This window comes from Loxodonta africana, chromosome 2, assembly GCF_030014295.1.
Source record: "Loxodonta africana isolate mLoxAfr1 chromosome 2, mLoxAfr1.hap2, whole genome shotgun sequence".
NCBI classification, from domain to species: domain Eukaryota; kingdom Metazoa; phylum Chordata; class Mammalia; order Proboscidea; family Elephantidae; genus Loxodonta; species Loxodonta africana.
The window spans coordinates 224120372-224131694 of record NC_087343.1 but is presented as its reverse complement, the minus strand read 5'-3'; the positions used below and the strand labels follow the sequence as shown (position 1 = coordinate 224131694).

Here is an 11323-nt window from a genome sequence, read left to right as displayed (position 1 = left end):
TCTTGACTTTAAACCATGCAGTGTCCCCTTGGTCTGTTCAAACGACTGACTCTTTGTTTAAGTACAGGTTCCTCATGAGCACAATGAAGTGTACTGGAATTCCCATTCTTCACAATGTTATCCATAATTTGTTATGATCCACTCAGTCGAATACCTTTACATAGTCAATAAAACACAGGTGAACATCTTTCTGGTATTCTCTGCTTTCAGCCATGATCCATTTGACATCAGCAGTAATATTCCTTGTTGCATGTCCTCTTCCAAATCTGGCTTGAATTTCTGGCAGTTCCCTGTCGATGTATTACTACAACTGCTTTTGAATGATCTTCAGCAAAATTTTACTTGTGTGGGATATTAATGATATTGTTTGATAACTTCCAAATTCTGTTGGATCACTTTTCTTTGGAATGGGTACAAATATGTTGGCCAGGTAGCTGTCTTCCATATTTCTTGACATAAATGAGTGAGCATTTCTAGCTCTGCATCCATTTGTTGAAACATTTTAATTGGTATTCCTTCAATTCCTGGAGCCTTGTTTTAAGCCAGAGCCTTCAGCGCAGCTTGGACCTCTTCCTTCAGTACCATCAACTTTTCATCATATGCTGCCTCCTGAAATGGTTGAATGCTGACCAATTCTTTTTGGTATGGTGAGTCTGTGTGTTCTTTCCATCTTCTTTTGATGCTTCCTGCATCTTTTAGTATTTTCCCTGCAGAATCCTTCACTATTGCAACTCAAGGCTTGGAATTTTTCTTCAGTTCTTTCAGCTTGCGAAATGCTGAGCATGTTCTTCCTTTTTGGTTTTCTATCTCCAGGTCTCTGCACATTTCATTTATTTAATAATTTCATTACTTCAATCATTCTCTCATTCACTGTAGCTACTCAGTGTTCAAGAGCAAGTTTCAGAGTCTCTTCTGACATCCATTTTGGTCTTTTCTTTCTTTTTAATGACCCCTTGCTTTCTTCATGTATGATGTTCTTGATGTCATTCCACAACTTATCTAGTCTTTGGTCATTAGTGTTCAGTGTATCAAGTCTATTCTTGAGATGACCTCTAAATTCAAGTCGGGTATACTCAAGGTCATACTTTGGCTCTCATGGACTTGTTCTAATTTTCTTCAGCTTCTACTTGAACTTGTATATGAGCAACTGATGGTCTGTTCCCTGGCCTTGTTATGACTGATGATATTAAGCTTTTCCATTATCTCTTTCCACAGATGTAGTCATTTTGATTCCTGTGTATTCCATCTGGTGAGGTCCACTTGTATAGCCACCATTTATGTTGTTGAAAAAAAGTATTTGCAATGAGGAAGTCGTTGGTCTTGCAAGCTTCTATGATGTGATCTCCAGTGTTGTTTCTATCATCAAGGTCATATTTTTCAACTATTGATTCTTTTTCTTTGTTTCCAACTTTTTATTCCAATCACCAGTAATTATCAATGCATCTTGATTGCATGTCTGATCAATTTCAGACTGCAGAAGTTGGTAAAAGCCTTCATTTCTTCATCTTTGACCTTAGATTATATCCACTAAGAGTGCAATATAGCATAGTTTAGTATAATACTAACATGGTATAATACTAACATGGGTAATAAAAAAAAAAAAAAATTTGCTCAGCATATAGATTGAATAAGTATGGCAGAAGCCTGACTCACACCTTTCCTGACTTTAAACCAAGCAGTATCCCCTTGTTCTGTTCGAACAACTGCATCTTGATCTATATACAGGTTCCCCATGAGCACAATTCAGTGTTCTGGAATGTCCATTCTTCACAGCGTTATTCATAATTTGTTATGATCCACAGAGTCGAGTGCCTTTTCATAGTCAATAATACACAGGTAAACATCTTTCTGATATTCTCCGCTTTCAGCCAGGATCCATCTGACATCAGCAATGATATCCTTTGTTCCGCACCCTCTCCTGTATCTGGCTTGAATTTTTGGCAGGTTCTTGTCCATATATTGCTGCAATCACTTTTGAATTATCTTCAGCAAAATTTTACTTGTGTGATATTAATGATATTGTTCAATAATTTCTGCATTGTATTGGATTACCTTTCTTTTGAATTTGCTGGGAGCCAGGCTGCAAGGGCGGCCTCTCTGCACCCACTGCCCCCAGCATAAACATCGAAGAATTCCTGAAAAGTCAGGAATATCTCTGTCATCTGTGTTATGTGTCTATTTCATTTTCAGCCTGTGTATAGCAGAATGTATAAGCATAAAATTCCATTATAGATTTAGGGACCTTTGGACGGGGGGCGTCCTACTCATAATCCCCTGGTAAAATCCCGGGCAGGGACAGCCCGTGTATTACCTGAGGATCAACATGAAGCTGTCTTAGGGGGAAAACAAATAGCTCGACTATGGAAAACTAAAACAGGATGGTGGAATCCTGGTATTTACCGAGGCCCTTTTGTGATTAAACCACCACCCACACATGATCCCATAAAAGTGGAAAAACAAAAGGCAGTGAGTTCTCTCAGCCAATTTCTCAGCCAATTACAGGTCAACCTTCTCGTCTACCCCTCTCACTGCTGCGCTTGACTGGTCTTTGGGTATAGAGATTGGGCGAATTGTCCTTGGCATAATCGTGGACAATATAATGTAACCCAAAGTGGCTGGACTTCAAGAACTTGGCCACCCTGGACAAGATGGACAAAGCCTATGTGGCAATGGTTTTGCAAAAAGATTAATTGTTATAAAAACTGTGGAAGGTATTGCAAGATTAAGCATAAGTGTAAAGCAGTGTGAAGTCAATTGTTACTCTAAATCAACTAAACAAAAGCTCATTGCATTTGTGTGTGTATGCGGAACTGTACTATGTGCCACTTGGAAAATTTTGTCTCTGGGAAATAATGTTTATGATTATATCTTGTACTGCCCCTTTGTTGATCATGCGATGTTATGCTTTTGTAAGCTTATGATATAAAAGACCATGTAAAAAATAAAGAGCAGAGGCTTCTTTTTTCTGCAGAATGAAAATATAAGACACTCTACCGCTCGTTCTTTTTTCGCCGAACTCTACCCCTCCTCTGGTAACCCTGTTCATTGCTGAGGCTGGCCCCCGGCAACTGGCGCCCGAACAGGGACCTGAAGGTAAGCAACGTCGTCTCGGGGTAGATAGGGCTGTTGCCTAGAGCTAGAAAAGCTCCCTTTAGCCACCCCGTCGTTAGAGAGGACGGGGATAGGAAAGGAAAGATAGGCAAAACATATGAGAAGTTGTTAGACCCCTGTATAAGCAGGAGAATACTAGAAAAACACTATGGGACAAACATCCTCTGCAGAAAGAAAACTGTTTATTGATATCATCACATGTATGCTCAAAAAAAGGGGAACCGCAGTGACTAGAAGCCAAGTAGCTCGGTTTTTACATTTTGTTCAGGAACAATGCCCCTGGTTCCCAGAGGGAAGCTCAGTTAATTTGGACATATGGAAAGCTGTGGGAGAACAGCTACAAAAATATTATACTAGATGTGGTCCTGAGGGGGTGCCTGTTGATGCTTTTGCATTATGGATGCTTATCAGAGATACTCTTGACCCAACTCCCGATTCTGTTAAAGCATTCCAAGTACTAGACAATCCTGACTCTGACCCCACTTTAGAGGAGGAAGAAACACCTCTGCTTCAGAAACATCCTTCTGTAGTGTCTACCCCTTCAGCCCCCTCCTTTGTTGGTCTATCTAATCCAATCACGAATGACACTCTGAGCCCGGAGGAGCAAGTCGATCTAGAGGAGGAGGCTGCTAGATATTATCAAGATGAGGATATTGTTCTTCCTTTACGAAAGTTGCAAATTGAGTCACAGCCTCCAAAGTATGAGGTTAAATCATTGACCTTTACTCCTCGAAATAGAGTACCTTTACCTCCCCCACCTCCTTCTCTGGCAGGAAAATCAAAAATCAAAGCAGCCTTAAAACAAGGCTTGTCTGAGGGGGACGTTACCCTCCCTTTGTGCTTTCCAGTACATTATAGCGGGGAATTTGATGAGGATGCAGAATGGACTCCTCTTTCTTATAAATTCCTCAAGGAGGTTAAAAATGCCTGCAAAGAATATGGACCCCTGTCTCCATATACATTGTCGTTAATAGATATTCTGTCAACCAGCTGGATGACTCCTTATGATTGGTATCAGCTGGCAAAAACCTGCTTACCAGGGGGTAGTTTCTTGTTATGGAAAATGGAAAAGACCTGACCCATTAATCTCTTGTGGAAGAGGCTATGCTTGTGTTTTCCCACAGGACGAAACTTCCCCTTTGTGGATACCCGACAGACTCATCAGACATGCAAGACCCAAAAACCACCAAAATTCCTCCAACACTTCCCCCCTCACTGCTCACAAACCTAACACCTCCCACGACTCTTCTGAGAAATCTGTCTCTTGAAAATGCTCCATCTACACCCCCACCTTCGCCTGTCTCTAGTTCTCCCTCCTCTTCATCTTCTACTCCACCCCTTCTCACTGACTTTATACAACCCTCTACAAACCTCAACAACTCTTCATCTCGAGACAAAGTGCGGTGGAGAAGCCGGAGACATACTCCCTATTCAAGAACCCATCAAACCATTGCGGCTGAGCCCCCAACTTGGGGCCAACTCAAAAAACTTACTCATCTGGCTCACATCTTAACCGTGGATCAACATATTCCCGTAAATGCGGGTACTCTTTTTGTGGCAATGCTCGCTATCATTTCCTGTCAGGTATGTGTTGTTATGGCTGATATGCATTGGGCTTATGTCCCAAAACCTCCTATATTTCACCCCGTCACCTGGGAAGATCCTTCCCCCTCTGTATTTACTAATAATTCTGCATTACTGGGGGGCGAAACCATATTTTGGAACCCTCAAGGCTTTAATTCTAATTATTCCTATTCTGGTATATCAGATAATCCTCCTATTTGTATTCAATTAAGAAATTTGCAAAAAACTATCCCTGGCTGTATTCCTTTTGGCTTCAAATCAATGATTACTGATTCACCTAATGGAAATCAAAACCAACAGCCTTACAGATTATTATGGGCTCTACGCCTCATCCTTCCAGAAAAAACTGACTTTCTTAAAGGTATCCCAAAAGTACACACTCCTCTTTTTCCTACCTGTGATAAGTCGCCTCCTGAGGATTCTAAGAGCAATCAAGATTGGGCTATGATTGACCCTTCAAAAGGATTTCCTATTTGGAGAAATTGTATGTATAATTCACAAGTTGTATATGCTTTGCCTGAAATGTCTGCACGTCTTATTGATTGTAGTATTTTAAATCCTGAAGATGATTATCGTCTATTTTTACAATCAACTCGATATCATTTTAATTGGCAAGATACCTTAGTCCCTCTCCCACAAAAAGTTAATCGTTGGCATATAAATGGATGGGTTCCCCCTATTCTTTCTACCTTCACGGGTAACATACATCCATCTTTGTGGAGACTGGCAACTGCTGCCGGCAATGTCACTTTGTCCCGTCCTTTTAATAATGACAGTTTTGATATTCAAGCTTGTGTACCTGCTCCATATGTGTTATTAATTAGCCGCAACAATCACTCTAGTATTGTTATAGAAAACAAGAAAACACATTATGTTAGTTCTTGTGAAGATTGTATACTGACCAGTTGTATAAACCCTGCAATTCCTGTCGAAAGTATGATGATTTTACAACAGCCAAAATATATTATGATTCCTGTACATTTACAAGAAGATTGGTATGATGATTCAGGCCTAGAAGCCTTAAAACAAGCTTCTGCTATTTTATCTCGAGCCAAACGGTTTGTAGCAGCTTTAATACTGGGAATTTCCGCTCTCATAGCTTTAGCAACTTCTCTTTCACTTTCTGCTATGGCGTTAACACAACAGATTCATACGGCAAACTATGTAGATAATTTAAGTAAAAATATTACTTTAGCCTTAGCCACACAAGAAGCCATTGATAGAAAATTACAACAAGAAATTAATGCCCTTGAAGAAGCAATTCTATATATAGGACAAGAAATCACTAATCTCAAAGTGCGACTTACTTTGAGATGCCATGTAAGTTTCAAATGGATTTGTGTTACTCCACTGCCTGTAAATACTACCATACATACATAATTGGGAAAAAATCAAAAATCATATCCAGGGCATATGGAATCATTCCGATTTGAGTTTTAATATTGACAAATTACATATGGAAATACAAGATATTACAAAAGCAGAAAAAGATTTTTCCTCTTCTCAAATAGCCAAACAATTTATTGATTCCTTAAATTCCTTTATTCAAAAGCATAGTCTTAAAAACATTCTGTTAAACACGGGTATTTCTTTATGTTTATTCTTGATTTTGTTGTTCTTTCTTCCAGTCATCTTCCGAATCTTAAATCAAGCTATCCAAAAGGTGGCTTCAGATCTTCATCTAGCGAAATTAAAAAATAAAAAAGGGGGAGATGCTGGGAGCCAGGCTGCAAGGGCGGCCTCTCTGCACCCACTGCCCCCAGCATAAACATTGAAGAATTCCTGAAAAGTCAGGAAGAGCCAGGCTGCAAGGGCGGCCCCTCTGCACCCACTGCCCCCAGCATAAACATCGAAGAATTCCTGAAAAGTCAGGAATATCTCTGTCATCTGTGTTATGTGTCTATTTCATTTTCAGCCTGTGTATAGCAGAATGTATAAGCATAAAATTCCATTATAGATTTAGGGACCTTTGGACGGGGGGCGTCCTACTCATAATCCCCTGGTAAAATCCCGGGCAGGGACAGCCCGTGTATTACCTGAGGATCAACATGAAGCTGTCTTAGGGGGAAAACAAATAGCTCGACTATGGAAAACTAAAACAGGATGGTGGAATCCTGGTATTTACCGAGGCCCTTTTGTGATTAAACCACCACCCACACATGATCCCATAAAAGTGGAAAAACAAAAGGCAGTGAGTTCTCTCAGCCAATTTCTCAGCCAATTACAGGTCAACCTTCTCGTCTACCCCTCTCACTGCTGCGCTTGACTGGTCTTTGGGTATAGAGATTGGGCGAATTGTCCTTGGCATAATCGTGGACAATATAATGTAACCCAAAGTGGCTGGACTTCAAGAACTTGGCCACCCTGGACAAGATGGACAAAGCCTATGTGGCAATGGTTTTGCAAAAAGATTAATTGTTATAAAAACTGTGGAAGGTATTGCAAGATTAAGCATAAGTGTAAAGCAGTGTGAAGTCAATTGTTACTCTAAATCAACTAAACAAAAGCTCATTGCATTTGTGTGTGTATGCGGAACTGTACTATGTGCCACTTGGAAAATTTTGTCTCTGGGAAATAATGTTTATGATTATATCTTGTACTGCCCCTTTGTTGATCATGCGATGTTATGCTTTTGTAAGCTTATGATATAAAAGACCATGTAAAAAATAAAGAGCAGAGGCTTCTTTTTTCTGCAGAATGAAAATATAAGACACACGACCTCTCATTCTTTTTTTCGCCGAACTCTACCCCTCCTCTGGTAACCCTGTTCATTGCTGAGGCTGGCCCCCGGCATGAATTGGTATAAATATGGATGGATCTCTTTCAGTCTGTTGGCCAGGAAGCTGTCTTCCAAATTTCTTGTCATAGATGAGTGAGCACTTCCAGCACTGCATCGTTTTGTTGAAACATCTCAATAGGTATTCCCATCAATTCCTGGAGCCGTATTTTTCACCAGTGTGTTCAGTGCAACTTGGACTTTTTCCTTCAATACATCGGTTCTTGATCATATCCTACCTCCTGAAATGGTTGAACGTCGACCGGTTCTTTTTGGTATAGTGACTCCGTGTATTCCTTATGTCTTCTTTTGATGCTTCCTGCTTTTTTAAGTATTTTCCCAGTAGAATCCTTCACTATTGCAATTTGAGACTTGAATTTTTTCTTTAGTTCCTTCAGCTTGAAAAATGCGGAGTGTGTTCCTTCCTTTTGATTTTCTGACTTCAGGTCTTTGCACATTTCAATGTAATTCTTTGTCTTCTTGAGCTGCCCTTTAATATAATACAAACATAGCAAACATCCAAAAAATGCTGGAAAAATTAATAGTTGTCTAACATGAAAAGTTTTAGTTTCTGTATCAAGTGGGTTTCAATTTTTTTTTTCTGTTGTGAGGGACATAGTGCTTGACATTACTCTGTACATGCTAATAAGTGAGGTATTAGGCACATTAAAAGAATGCAAAATTCTAGGCCACATAAACCAGAGACTCCATCAGCATGAGACCGAAAGAACTGGATGGTGCCCGGCTACCACCAGTGACTGCGCTGACAGGGAACACAACACAGAATCCCTGATGGAGAAGGAGAAAAGTGGAGTGCAAACCTTCAATTCTAGTAAAACGACCAGACTTAATGGTCTGACTGAGACTGGAGGGACCCCAGAGGTGGTGGCCCCCAGACTCTGTGTTAGCCCAAAACTAAAACCATTCCCGAAGCCAACTCTTCAGATAAAGAATACACTGGCCTATAAGACATAAAATGATACTGGTGAGGAGTGAGCTTCTTAGCTCAAGTAGACACATAAGACCATGTGGGCAGCTCCTGTCTGGAGGTGAGATGAGAAGGCAGAGGGGGTCAGGGGCTGGTTGAATGGATGCGGGGAACAGGGTGGAGAGGAGGGGAGTGCTGTCACATTATAGGGAGAGCAACTAGGGTCACATAACAATGTGTGTGTAAGTTTTTGTATGACAGACCGATTTGAATTATAAACTTTCACCTAAAGCACAACAGCAATGACAAAAAGAATGAAAAATTCAATAGTTGTTTATCTGGCAAAATGTTTCTGTTTTGCAACAGTGATGTGCTTTTAAATTCATCTTCCAAGAGAGCAACAAAGGGCATTTATCAGAACAATACATTTATATTTTTTCAGACTATTTACATATCTCTGTGTAAGGAAATTGAACAATTCCTTGAGGAAATAAATTATATGAATATTTAGATCATAAAAAATATTTAAATGTATTTTACTTTGATTTCCCTTCAGATTGACTTTCTTTTAAGAAATTGATATAGTTATGACTCAAAAAACAAACTTGCTCGTTGAGAGGTGGTGCTATTGGTATATCAATTATGTACATGTCTTCCAATATGGGAGTTGAACAAGTCCACAAAGGAATAAAACGTACGTTTTATAAATTTTGTGTACGGTAACAATGATCTTTTCCTTTTCATTTTGGACCAGTCTGGTATGACCTCACATTCAGTTCTCTCTTGTTGACTGCATATGAATGTGCCAGGTGACTCACGATGTATCTGATCCTGTCCTGTGTGACACATCTTCAGATTGAGCATACCGTTGTATTTGTATCATACTCTTTACAATCGCTCTCACCCCGTGGGGGTATCAGCGGTACTCCAACGAACTGTGAAGACACAGCATCCAAAGATGGAAAGTGAGTATGGAAGTTTTTAAGTATTATTTCAAGATGAAAAACACTCATGGAGATCTGTGAAGGGCCCGCCAACAAACATCATATGACAAATGAATGAGATTATTTCTGTCGTGTAAGTCCTACTTCTTTTGACTATCTCAGACCTGAAGAACAAAATTACATGTTTCAAATCTCTTTTTTTACTTACTAATTTTCAATTATAAAATCGTGTGTTAACAACCAAATTCAAACGTAAATTTTATTTATTTTTTGTTTTTCAAATTGATTTGCTATGCCAGAACCAAATGTAAAAAGTGGCGTCATTTTATTCCAGGGAAAAGGGAACAGCAACAGCTAAGTGGAGAGCAAAATCAAAAGCTGGCAGAAGATAAAAAGAAAAGGATTTGTGAACCCCTCAAGAAATTCCAAAATTAACTTCCTTTTTAAAATGTGATGAATCAGAGGAGGCTTCGTCTGTTGAACACTCTAGTTTAACGGGTATAGATTGTCCCACTGGCACAGCTAGTGCTGAGATGACTAATTGCAATACAAATATAACAGAATTTGGAACAAATTCTGCATCCATTCCTTGCTGTCGTAAAACATTAATAGTAGTGTAGAAAGTGAAACTATTTGAGAATGTGAAATCATCGCATCTGCAGACCCCATAAGCAGCAGAAACACAGATCTTGCTTTGTGGAATACTTTCTCTTCTAGTGATGTAAATTATTAGATCGAAAGAGGGCCAAGTGATTGTCAGCATCACAGTGGACTGTTGAAAATTCGCATAGAAGATTTCTGGATGGTAAACAAACAAGGTTCTGCAGCCAGAATATATTTCTAGGGTGCAAAGCTAGTGGTGAAAATTACAGGAGGGAGTGCCTACTGTCTTCTCCATCAGTAGGCCCTGTATATTGTTTTGTTTGTAAACTATTCAGTCCTAAATCATTTAAGTCTTGACTTGCTACAGATGGATTTAGTGATTGGTGCAACTGAAATATGATTGATAAACCGAACAGTTCAAATCACAGAGATTGTATGTTCTTATTTTTAAACAGAAGACATAGTTTTGGCTTAACTCATGAACTGGAAACACAAATTAATGAAGAACGCTCAGTATCAGAAAGCTGTTTTGGAACGCACTGTTGCTGTCATAACAACTGCTGAACGTGGACTATCTTTTTGAGGAAGAAATTAAGCGTTTGGGTCCCCGCAAAATGGAAATTTTGGCAGTTTTCTTGAACTTGCTGCTCGGTTCTATCTATTCTTAGTAGGCCACATCTCAAAAACAGGAAAGGGCAACCCATTGTATATGTCTAAAACAAACAAACAAAAAAAAAGTGAGGAATTAATAAACTTAGTAGGTGATAAAGTTCGATCAACTATTTTCAGTGAAATAGGTATAGCTCGATATTTCAGTTTGTCCATTCCACTGCTGGTCTTTTTCGTACAGATTAGCTAAGTGTTGTTTTGAGATACGTATCTCCAACAGATGGTAAACCTGTCGAGCAATTTATCACATTCAGTGCCTTGAAAAGCCATACTGGTGAAGAAATTGTAGTTAAGTACTTCATTATTTATATGAAGTTTGCAAAATTGATTTCTCTAAGTGCAGAGGCCAGTCCTATGACAATGCTGCCAGTATGTCAGGGCATCATAAAGGCACACAACAGAAAATTTTAGAACGTAATGAATATGCCATTTCCATACTGCGTGCTGCGCGTTCACTTAATCTCATAGGACATAGTGCAGTAGGTTGTTGTCCGACAGCAGCTGATTTTCTTCTACTGTTTGGTTACTCTAAAAATTTTTGCCGCCTCCACTCACCGACAGACAGTTCTTAAAACATATTTAGGCAATGATCAAGCATTAAGATGTCTTTCTAATCCACGTTGGAAAGTACATGCTGTAGCAATGAGTGCAATCCTGGGATCACACACTCAGATTCTACATGCCTGAGAAAATATTGCTGAAGATCAG

The 11323-nt window shown here is 39.4% G+C and overlaps 1 long non-coding RNA gene across 1 annotated transcript; it reads left to right on the top strand.

The window, feature by feature from the left end:
- The first annotated feature begins 2133 nt into the window (after positions 1–2133).
- On the top strand, positions 2134–7423 carry LOC135230396 (uncharacterized). Its single transcript, XR_010321070.1, has 3 exons — positions 2134–3093; positions 4236–4695; positions 6324–7423. It is a non-coding gene; the product is annotated as an uncharacterized LOC135230396 (long non-coding RNA).
- Positions 7424–11323: the final 3900 nt, after the last annotated feature.